This window comes from Pseudophryne corroboree, chromosome 7 (assembly GCF_028390025.1).
Source record: "Pseudophryne corroboree isolate aPseCor3 chromosome 7, aPseCor3.hap2, whole genome shotgun sequence".
NCBI classification, from domain to species: Eukaryota; Metazoa; Chordata; class Amphibia; order Anura; family Myobatrachidae; genus Pseudophryne; species Pseudophryne corroboree.
Window position 1 is genome coordinate 115561950 of NC_086450.1, and position 12529 is coordinate 115574478.

Here is a 12529-nt window from a genome sequence, read left to right on the forward strand (position 1 = left end):
ATGCATTAATAATGTGTGGGAAATGTGTAAGTAGCACTACGTGTGTCATTATGTGTATAAGTGCACTAATAATGTGCGGCATATGTGAAAGTGACATTATGTGTGTCATTATGTGTATAAGGGCATTAAAAAGTTTGGCATAATGTGTAAGGGGCATTACTGTGTGGTATTATATGTATAAATGCATTACTAATGTATGGCGTTATGTGTATAATGTGCTCTACTGTGTGGCGTAACGTATAGAAAGGGCAATACAGGTTGAGTATCCCTTATCCAAAATGCTTGGGACCAGATGTATTTTGGATATCGGATTTTTCCGTATTTTGGAATAATTAGATACCATAAAGAGATATCATGGTGATGGGACCTAAGTCTAAGCACAGAATGCATTTATGTTTCATATACACCTTATACACACAGCCTGAAGGTCATTTTAGCCAATATTTTTTATAACTTTGTGCATTAAACAAAGTGTGTGTACATTCACACAATTCATTTATGTTCATATACACCTTATACACACAGTCTGAAGGTCATTTAATACAATATTATTAATAACTTTGTGTATTAAACAAAGTTTGTGTACATTGAGCCATCAAAAAACAAAGGTTTTACTATCTCACTCTAACGCAAAAAAGTCTGTATTTCGGAATATTCCGTATTTCGGAATATTTGGATATGGGATACTCAACCTGTACTGTGTGGTCTAATGTGAATAAAGAACAAATCAGTGTGATGTAATGTGAATAAGGGGCACTACTGTGAGGAGTAACATTTATAAGGTAAAGTGGTACTACTGTGTGATGTAAGGTGAATTAGGGACACTATCACATGATAAAATGTGAATAAAGTTGCACTACTGTGTGGCGTAACTTGAATTGGGGGTACTATTGTGTGGCTATGCCCCTTCCCAGTAAGAACACACCCCTTTTTTTGTTATGGCCGGCTCTGGGTACTAATGAATATTTGAGGGAACTGCAGCTTGGTAATTAAGGTCATCATGGAAGGATTCCCGACTACTACCTTATATGAGGCAAGGATGGAAATAGTTAGGGTGAGTTGTTGCCAAAAGTCAGAGAACTCCTATAAAGGAACAGTCAAGCAAAGACACAGTCATAGGGGTATATTCAATTGCTGTTGAAACTGCCGTCTTGTCGGAAAGACGGCAGTCTTTGACTTTTTCAAGTCGGAAGGGGTTCTGACCTATTCAATCCCCGTATTTTTTTCCCGACAAGTCGGGGAATTCGACTTGTCGGAAAGCACATGGATCAGCGGAATAGCCTCCGATCCACGTGCTTCTGTCGGAAACGCGACCAAATTCAACAGGTTTTGGTTCTGTTTCCGACAACCTCAATCCGACTTTAAAAAAAGTCGGATTGAGGTGAGGAGACGGGTGAGTGGGGCGGCGGGCTATGGAGGACGGGGCAGCGGGCTATGGGCAACAGGGCAAGCAGGTACCTTATGACGGGCGTCTTTCTGGCCAGGCACCTCTCTCCCTGCAGCGCTGCCCGGCCGGCACTGGGCTACACGGCTGAGTGCCATGATGTGCGGCTCCCTCCAGCAGCTGTGATCTCACACACGGGAGCTGCTGACAGCAGCAGCACGGACGCTGGCCAAATCCGTCAGTTGGATTAGGCTCAAATCCGACAGTCGGATTTGGCCACTCAATTGAATAGGGCTTGTCGGATCCATTCTGACAAATACATGTCGGAATGGATCCGACAGTAATTGAATATACCCCATAGTTTCTTGCCTGTATCTGTGCTCCAGTCATTGCAGTGTTGAATCATTCTGATAAAGAACTTTGAAAAGCAAAAAGTATAGAGCTGGCGATGCATGTTTCAATGACATTGGGCCTGATTCATGTTTGTAATTAAGACAAAAAAAAGTTGGTAACTTTGGGGGTCATTCCGAGTTGATCGCTAGCTGAATTTGTTTACAGCGCAGCGATCAGGCTAAAAATCAGCAGTTCTGCGCATGCGTATGCGGCGCAATGCGCACGCGTGAAGTACGGGCACAACGAACGATGTAGTTTTGCACAGGGTCTAGTGATGCATTTCAGTCGCACTGCTTGCCGCAGAGTGATTGACATGAAGTGGGCGTTTCTGGGTGGTAACTGACCGTTTTCAGGGAGTGTGCGGAAAAACGCAGGCGTGCCAGGAAAAACGCAGGCGTGGCTGGGCGAACGCTGGGCGGGTTTGTGACGTCAATTCCAGAACTGAATAGTCTGAAGTGATCGCAAGCGCTGAGTAGGTTTTGAGCTACTCTGAAACTACACAAACATTTTTTGCAGGCGCTCTGCGATACAACCGTTCTCACTTCTGCTAAGCTAAAATACACTCCCAGTGGTCAGCGGCATAGCGTTTGCACAGCTGCTAAAACTAGCTAGCGAGCGATCTCACTCGGAATGACCCCCTTTGTGTCTGGAACAAACCATGTTGCCATGCGAGAAGAGCAAATATATTTACATTTTATCTGTGCATGGTAAATACTGGATGCTTTTGCATGTAGCCCACAACTGTTAGTCAGCTTTATTGTTACACTACAATTCAGATTTCAGTTTAAACATACCTCACCCAAATCTAAATCTCTCTGCACATGTTACCCCACCTGCACTGCAGCATGGTTTTGCCTAGTGATGAGCGGGTTCGGTTTCTCGGAATCCGAACCCCCCCGAATTTCACCCATTTTACACGGTTCCGAGGCAGCCTCGGATCTTCCCGCCTTGCTCGGTTAACCCGAGCGCGCCTGAACGTCATCATCCCGCTGTCGGATTCTCACGAGATATGTATGCTATATAAGGAGCCACGCATCGCCACCATTTTCACTCGTGCATTGGAGTTGATAGGGAGAGGACGTTCAGCGTTCTCTCAGTTTCTGTGTTCAGTGTGCTGCAAATATCTGTGCTCAGTGTGCTGCAAATATTTGTGCTCAGTGTGCTTGCAAATATCTGTGCTCAGTGTGCTGAAAATATCTACATTCTCTGCCTGAAAAATGCTCCATATCTGTGCTGCATTGTAGTATAGGAGGACAGTGCAGAATTTTGCTGACCAGTGACCACAAGTATTATATAGTAGTATGGTACAGTAGTCCACTGCTCTACATACCTCTGTGTCGTCAAGTATACTATCCATCCATACCTGTGTTGCATTTTAGTTGTGCGCAGTATATATAGTAGGAGGACAGTGCAGAATTTTGCTGACCACCAGTATATAAAATATAGCTGTACGGTACAGTAGGCTACTGCTCTACCTGCCTCTGTGTCTCAAGTATACTATCCATCCATACCTGTGGTGCATTTTAGTTGTGCGCAGTATTATATAGTAGGAGGACAGTGCAGAATTTTGCTGACCACCAGTATATAATATATAGCAGTACGGTACAGTAGGCCACTGCTCTACCTACCTCTGTGTCGTCAAGTATACTATCCATCCATACCTGTGGTGCATTTCAGTTGTGCGCAGTATTATATAGTAGGAGGACAGTGCAGAATTTTGCTGACCACTAGTATATAATATATAGCAGTACGGTACAGTAGTCCACTGCTCTACCTACCTCTGTGTCGTCAAGTATACTATCCATCCATACCTGTGGTGCATTTCAGTTGTGCGCAGTATTATATAGTAGGAGGACAGTGCAGAATTTTGCTGACCACCAGTATATAATATATAGCAGTACGGTACAGTAGTCCACTGCTCTACCTACCTCTGTGTCGTCAAGTATACTATCCATCCATACCTGTGGTGCATTTCAGTTTTGCACAGTTTGCTGACCACCAGTATATAATATATAGCAGTACGGTACAGTAGGCCACTGCTCTACCTACCTCTGTGTCGTCAAGTATACTATCCATCCATACCTGTGCTGCATTTTAGTTGTGCGCAGTATTATATAGTAGGAGGACAGTGCAGAATTTTGCTGACCACCAGTATATAATATATAGCAGTACGGTACAGTAGGTCACTGCTTTACCTACCTCTGTGTCGTCAAGTATACTATCCATCCATACCTGTGGTGCATTTTAGTTGTGCGCAGTATTATATAGTAGGAGGACAGTGCAGAATTTTGCTAACCACCAGTATATAATATATAGCAGTACGGTACAGTAGTCCACTGCTCTACCTACCTCTGTGTCGTCAAGTATACTATCCATCCATACCTGTGGTACATTTTAGTTGTGCGCAGTATATATATAGTAGGAGGACAGTGCAGAATTTTGCTGACCACCAGTATATAATATATAGCAGTACGGTACAGTAGTCCACTGCTCTACCTATCTCTGTGTCATCAAGTAAACTATCCATCCATACCTGTGGTGCATTTTAGTTGTGCGCAGTGTATATATAATAGGAGGACAGTGCATAATTTTGCTGACCACCAGTATAAAATACATAGCAGTACGGTACAGTAGGCCACTGCTCTACCTACCTCTGTGTCGTCAAGTATACTATCCATCCATACCTGTGGTGCATTTTAGTTGTGCGCAGTATTATATAGTAGGAGGACAGTGCAGAATTTTGCTGACCACCAGTATATAATATATAGCATTATGGTACAGTAGTCCACTGCTCTACCTACCTCTGAGTCGTCAAGTATACTATCCATCCATAGCTGTGGTGCATTTTAGTTGTGCGCAGTATATATAGTAGGAGAACAGTGCAGAATTTTGCTGACCACCAGTATATAATATATAGCAGTACGGTACAGTAGGCCACTGCTCTACCTACCTCTCTCATGTCAAGTATACTATCCATCTATACCTGTGGTGCATTTTAGTTGTGCGCAGTATTATTTAGTAGGAGGACAGTGCAGAATTTTGCTGACCACCTGTATATAATATATAGCAGTATGGTACAGTAGTCCACTGCTCTACCTACCTCTGTGTCGTCAGGTATACTATCCATCCATACCTGTGGTGCATTTTAGTTGTGCGCAGTATTATATAGTAGGAGGACAGAGCAGAATTTTGCTGACCACCAGTATATAACATATAGCTGTATGGTACAGTAGGCCACTGCTCTACCTACCTCTGTGTCGTCAAGTATACTATCCATCCATACCTGTGGTGCATTATAGTTGTGCGCAGTATGTACAGTAGGAGGACAGTGCAGAATTTTGCTGATCACCAGTATATAATATATAGCAGTACGGTACAGTAGTCCACTACTCTACCTACCTCTGTGTCGTCAAGTATACTATCCATGCATACCTGTGGTGCATTTTAGTTGTGCGCAATATATATAGTAGGAGGACAGTGCAGAATTTTGCTGACCACCAGTATATAATATATAGCAGTACGGTACAGTCGTCCACTGCTCTACCTACCTCTGTGTCGTCAAGTATACTATCCATCCATACCTGTGCTGCATTTTAGTTGTGCGCAGTATTATATAGTAGGAGGACAGTGCAGAATTTTGCTGACCACCAGTATATAATAGATAGCAGTACGGTACAGTCGTCCACTGCTCTACCTACCTCTGTGTCGTCAAGTATACTATCCATCCATACCTGTGGTGCATTTTAGCTGTGCGCAGTATATATAGTAGGAGGACAGTGCAGAATTTTGCTGACCACCAGTATATAATATATAGCAGTACGGTACAGTAGGCCACTGCTCTACCTACCTCTGTGTTGTCAAGTATACTATCCATCCATACCTGTGGTGCATTTTAGTTGTGCGCAGTATTATATAGTAGGAAGACAGTGCATAATTTTGCTGACCACCAGTATAAAATACATAGCAGTACGGTACAGTATGCCACTGCTCTACCTACCTCTGTGTCGTCAAGTATACTATCCATCCATACCTGTGGTGCATTTTAGTTGTGCGCAGTATTATATAGTAGGAGGACAGTGCAGAATTTTGCTGACCACCAGTATATAATATATAGCATTATGGTACAGTAGTCCACTGCTCTACCTACCTCTGAGTCGTCAAGTATACTATCCATCCATAGCTGTGGTGCATTTTAGTTGTGCGCAGTATATATAGTAGGAGAACAGTGCAGAATTTTGCTGACCACCAGTATATAATATATAGCAGTACGGTACAGTAGGCCACTGCTCTACCTACCTCTCTCTTGTCAAGTATACTATCCATCCATACCTGTGGTGCATTTTAGTTGTGCGCAGTATTATTTAGTAGGAGGACAGTGCAGAATTTTGCTGACCACCAGTATATAATATATAGCAGTATGGTACAGTAGGCCACTGCTCTACCTACCTCTCTCTTGTCAAGTATACTATCCATCCATACCTGTGGTGCATTTTAGTTGTGCGCAGTATATATAGTAGGAGGACAGTGCAGAATTTTGCTGACCACCAGTATATAATATATAGCAGTACGGTACAGTAGGCCACTGCTCTACCTACCTCTGTGTTGTCAAGTATACTATCCATCCATACCTGTGGTGCATTTTAGTTGTGCGCAGTATTATATAGTAGGAAGACAGTGCAGAATTTTGCTGACCACCAATATATAATATATAGCAGTATGGTACAGTAGTCCGCTGCTCTACCTAACTCTGTGTCGTCAAGTATACTATCCATCCATACCTGTGGTGCATTTTATTTGTGCGCAGTATGTATAGTAGGAGGACAGTGCAGAATTTTGCTGACCACCACTATATAATATATAACAGTACGGTACAGTAGTCCACTGCTCTACCTACCACTGTGTCATCAAGTATACTATCCATCCATACCTGTGGTGCATTTCAGTTGTGCGCAGTATGTATAGTTGGAGGACAGTGCAGAATTTTGCTGACCACCAGTATATAATATATAGCAGTACGGTACAGTAGTCCACTGCTCTACCTACCACTGTGTCGTCAAGTATACTATCCATCCATACCTGTGGTGCATTTTAGTTGTGCGCAGTATTATATAGTAGGAGGACAGTGCAGAATTTTGCTAACCACCAGTATATAATATATAGCAATACGGTACAGTAGTCCACTGCTCTACATACCTCTGTGTCGTCAAGTATACTATCCATCCATACCTGTGGTACATTTTAGTTGTGCGCAGTATATATATAGTAGGAGGACAGTGCAGAATTTTGCCGACCACCAGTATATAATATATAGCAGTACGGTACAGTAGTCCACTGCTCTACCTATCTCTGTGTCATCAAGTAAACTATCCATCCATACCTGTGGTGCATTTTAGTTGTGCGCAGTGTATATATAATAGGAGGACAGTGCATAATTTTGCTGACCACCAGTATAAAATACATAGCAGTACGGTACAGTAGGCCACTGCTCTACCTACCTCTGTGTCGTCAAGTATACTATCCATCCATACCTGTGGTGCATTTTAGTTGTGCGCAGTATTATATAGTAGGAGGACAGTGCAGAATTTTGCTGACCACCAGTATATAATATATAGCATTATGGTACAGTAGTCCACTGCTCTACCTACCTCTGAGTCGTCAAGTATACTATCCATCCATAGCTGTGGTGCATTTTAGTTGTGCGCAGTATATATAGTAGGAGAACAGTGCAGAATTTTGCTGACCACCAGTATATAATATATAGCAGTACGGTACAGTAGGCCACTGCTCTACCTACCTCTCTCTTGTCAAGTATACTATCCATCCATACCTGTGGTGCATTTTAGTTGTGCGCAGTATTATTTAGTAGGAGGACAGTGCAGAATTTTGCTGACCACCTGTATATAATATATAGCAGTATGGTATAGTAGTCCACTGCTCTACCTACCTCTGTGTCGTCAGGTATACTATCCATCCATACCTGTGGTGCATTTTAGTTGTGCGCAGTATTATATAGTAGGAGGACAGAGCAGAATTTTGCTGACCACCAGTATATAACATATAGCTGTATGGTACAGTAGGCCACTGCACTACCTACCTCTGTGTCGTCAAGTATACTATCCATCCATACCTGTGGTGCATTTTAGTTGTGCGCAGTATGTACAGTAGGAGGACAGTGCAGAATTTTGCTGACCACCAGTATATAATATATAGCAGTACGGTACAGTAGTCCACTACTCTATCTACCTCTGTGTCGTCAAGTATACTATCAATGCATACCTGTGGTGCATTTTAGTTGTGCGCAATATAAATAGTAGGAGGACAGTGCAGAATTTTGCTGACCACCAGTATATAATATATAGCAGTACGGTACAGTCGTCCACTGCTCTACCTACCTCTGTGTCGTCAAGTATACTATCCATCCATACCTGTGCTGCATTTTAGTTGTGCGCAGTATTATATAGTAGGAGGACAGCGCAAAATTTTGCTGACCACCAGTATATAATAGATAGCAGTACGGTACAGTCGTCCACTGCTCTACCTACCTCTGTGTCGTCAAGTATACTATCCATCCATACCTGTGGTGCATTTTAGTTGTGCGCAGTATATATAGTAGGAGGACAGTGCAGAATTTTGCTGACCACCAGTATATAATATATAGCAGTACGGTACAGTAGTCCGCTGCTCTACCTAACTCTGTGTCGTCAAGTATACTATCCATCCATACCTGTGGTGCATTTTATTTGTGCGCAGTATGTATAGTTGGAGGACAGTGCAGAATTTTGCTGACCACCAGTATATAATATATAACAGTACGGTACAGTAGTCCACTGCTCTACCTACCACTGTGTCATCAAGTATACTATCCATCCATACCTGTGGTGCATTTTAGTTGTGCGCAGTATGTATAGTTGGAGGACAGTGCAGAATTTTGCTGACCACCAGTATATAATATATAGCAGTACGGTACAGTAGGCCACTGCTCTACCTACCACTGTGTCGTCAAGTATACTATCCATCCATACCTGTGGTGCATTTTAGTTGTGCACAGTATTATATAGTAGGAGGACAGTGCAGAATTTTGCTGACCACCAGTATATAATATATAGCAGTACGGTACAGTAGGCCACTGCTCTACCTACCTCTGTGTTGTCAAGTATACTATCCATCCATACCTGTGGTGCATTTTAGTTGTGCGCAGTATATATAGTAGGAGGACAGTGCAGAATTTTGCTGACCACCAGTATATAAAATATAGCAGTACGGTACATTAGTCCACTGCTCTACCTACCTCTGTGTCGTCAAGTATACTATCCATCCATACCTGTGCTGCATTTTAGTTGTGCGCAGTATTATATAGTAGAAGGACAGTGCAGAATTTTGCTGACCACCAGTATATAATATATAGCAGTACGGTACAGTAGTCCATTGCTCTACCTACCTCTGTGTCGTCAATTATACTATCCATCCATACCTGTGGTGCATTTTAGTTGTGCGCAGTATATATAGTAGGAGGACAGTGCAGAATTTTGCTGACCACCAGTTTATAATATATAGCAGTACGGTACAGTAGTCCACTGCTCTACCTACCTCTGTGTCGTCAAGTATACTATCCATACAAAACCTGTGCTGCATTTTAGTTGTGCGCAGTATTATATAGTAGGAGGACAGTGCAGAATTTTGCTGACCACCAGTATATAATATATAGCATTACGGTACAGTAGGCCACTGCTCTACCTACCTCTGTGTCGTCAAGTATACTATCCATCCATACCTGTGGTGCATTTTAGTTGTGCGCAGCATGTAAAGTAGGAGGACAATGCAGAATTTTGCTGACCACCAGTATATAATATATATCAGTACGGTAAAGTAGTCCACTGCTCTACCTACCTCTGTGTCGTCAAGTATACTATCCATCCATACCTGTGGTGCATTTTAGTTGTGCGCAGTATATATAGTTGGAGGACAGTGCAGAATTTTGCTGACCACCAGTATATAATATATAGCAGTACGGTACAGTAGGCCACTGCTCTACCTACCTCTGTGCCGTCAAGTATACTATCCATCCATACCTGTGGTGCATTTTAGTTGTGCGCAGTATTATATAGTAGGAGGACAGTGCAGAATTTTGGTGACCACCAGTATATAATATATAGCAGTACGGTACAGTAGTCCACTGCTCTACCTACCTCTGTGTCGTCAAGTATACTATCCATCCATACCTGTGATGAATTTTAGTTGTGCGCAGTATTATATAGTAGGAGGACAGTGCAGAATTTTGCTGACCACCAGTATATAATATATAGCATTACGGTACAGTAGGCCACTGCTCTACCTACCTCTGTGTCGTCAAGTATACTATCCATCCATACCTGTGGTGCATTTTAGTTGTGCGCAGCATGTAAAGTAGGAGGACAATTTAGAATTTTGCTGACCACCAGTATATAATATATAGCAGTACGGTACAGTAGTCCACTGCTCTACCTACCTCTGTGTCGTCAAGTATACTATCCATCCATACCTGTGGTGCATTTTAGTTGTGCGCAGTATATATAGTTGGAGGACAGTGCAGAATTTTGCTGACCACCAGTATATAATATATAGCAGTACGGTACAGTAGGCCACTGCTCTACCTACCTCTGTGCCGTCAAGTATACTATCCATCCATACCTGTGGTGCATTTTAGTTGTGCGCAGTATTATATAGTAGGAGGACAGTGCAGAGTTTTGGTGACCACCAGTATATAATATATAGCAGTACGGTACAGTAGTCCACTGCTCTACCTACCTCTGTGTCGTCAAGTATACTATCCATCCATACCTGTGATGAATTTTAGTTGTGCGCAGTATATATAGTAGGAGGACAGTGCAGAATTTTGCTGACCACCAGTATATATATAGCAGTACGGTACAGTAGTCCATTGCTCTACCTCTGTGTCGTCAAGTATACTACAAAAGTTCAGTAAAATGACCCAAAAATCAAAATTAAACGCATCTGATGAGAAGCCAATATGCCATGTTCGACATGGAGTGGCAAGGAACGGCTGAGGCCCTGGCCTATGTTCATGGCTAGTGGTTCAGATTCACATGAGGATGGAAGCACTCATCCTCTCGCTAGAAAACTGCAGTGCCACTCCTAGGTGGGCCAGGTTTTTGTGTCGGCTACTTGGGTAGCTTAGCTTAGCCATCCAGCGCCCTTGGTGCATCTATTTTTTTCTTTGCATCATGTGCTGTTTTGGGACTATTTTTTAAATATGCCATCCTGTCTGACACTGCAGTGCCACTTCTAGATGGGCCAGGTGTTTGTGTCGGCCACTTGGGTTGCTTAGCTTAGCCACACAGCTACCTCATTGCACCTTTTTTTTTCTTTGCATCATGTGCTGTTTGGGGACTATCTTTTAAATCTGCCATCCTGTCTGACACTGCAGTGCCACTTCTAGATGGGCCAGGTGTTTGTGTCGGCCACTTGGGTCGCTTAGCTTAGCCACACAGCTACCTCATTGCACCTCTTTTTTTCTTTGCATATATAATATATAGCAGTACGGTACAGTAGTCCACTGCTCTACCTACCTCTGTGTCGTCAAGTATACTATCCATCCATACCTGTGCTGCATTTTAGTTGTGTACTGTATTATATAGTAGGAGGACAGTGCAGAATTTTGCTGACCACCAGTATATAATATATAGCATTACGGTACAGTAGGCCACTGCTCTACCTACCTCTGTGTCGTCAAGTATACTATCCATCCATACCTGTGCTGCATTTTAGTTGTGCGCAGTATATATAGTAGGAGAATAGTGCAGAATTTTGCTGACCACCAGTATATAATATATAGCAGTATGGTACAGTAGTCCACTGCTCTACCTACCTCTATGTCGTCAAGTATACTATCCATCCATACCTGTGCTGCATTTTAGTTGTGCGCAGTATTATATAGTAGGAGGACAGTGCAGAATTTTGCTGACCACCAGTATATATATAGCAGTACGGTACAGTAGTCCATTGCTCTACCTCTGTGTCGTCAAGTATACTACAAAAGTTCAGTAAAATGACCAAAAAATCAAAATAAAACGCATCTGATGAGAAGCCAATATGCCATTTACGACACGGAGTGGCAAGGAACCGCTGAGGCCCTGGCCTATGTTCATGGCTAGTTGCTCAGATTCACATGAGGATGGAAGCACTCATCCTCTCGCTAGAAAACTGCAGTGCCACTCCTAGGTGGGCCAGGTGTTTGTGTCGGCTACTTGGGTCGCTTAGCTTAGCCATCCAGCGCCCTTGGTGCACCTATTTTTTTCTTTGCATCATGTGCTGTTTTGGGACTATTTTTTAAATCTGCCATCCTGTCTGACACTGCAGTGCCACTCCTAGATGGGCCAGGTGTTTGTGTCGGCCACTTGGGTCGCTTAGCTTAGCCACACAGCTACCTCATTGCACCTCTTTTTTTCTTTGCATCATGTGCTGTTTGGGGACTATCTTTTAAATCTGCCATCCTGTCTGACACTGCAGTGCCACTCCTAGATGGGCCAGGTGTTTGTGTCGGCCACTTGGGTCGCTTAGCTTAGCCATCCAGCGACCTTGGTGCACCTCTTTTTTTCTTTGCATCATGTGCTGTTTGGGGACAATTTTTATTAAATCTGCCATCCTGTCTGACACTGCAGTGCCACTCCTAGATGGGCCAGGTGCTTGTGTCTGCCACTTGGGTCGCTTAGCTTAGCCACACAGCTACCTCATTGCACCTCTTTTTTTCTGTGC

General features: G+C 43.0%; 1 protein-coding gene across 1 annotated transcript in view; it reads right to left on the bottom strand.

Annotated features, from left to right (window-relative positions):
- NOSTRIN (nitric oxide synthase trafficking) overlaps positions 1-12529 on the bottom strand; it is a 261103-nt gene that overhangs the window by 10572 nt on the left and 238002 nt on the right. The window lies entirely within an intron of this gene.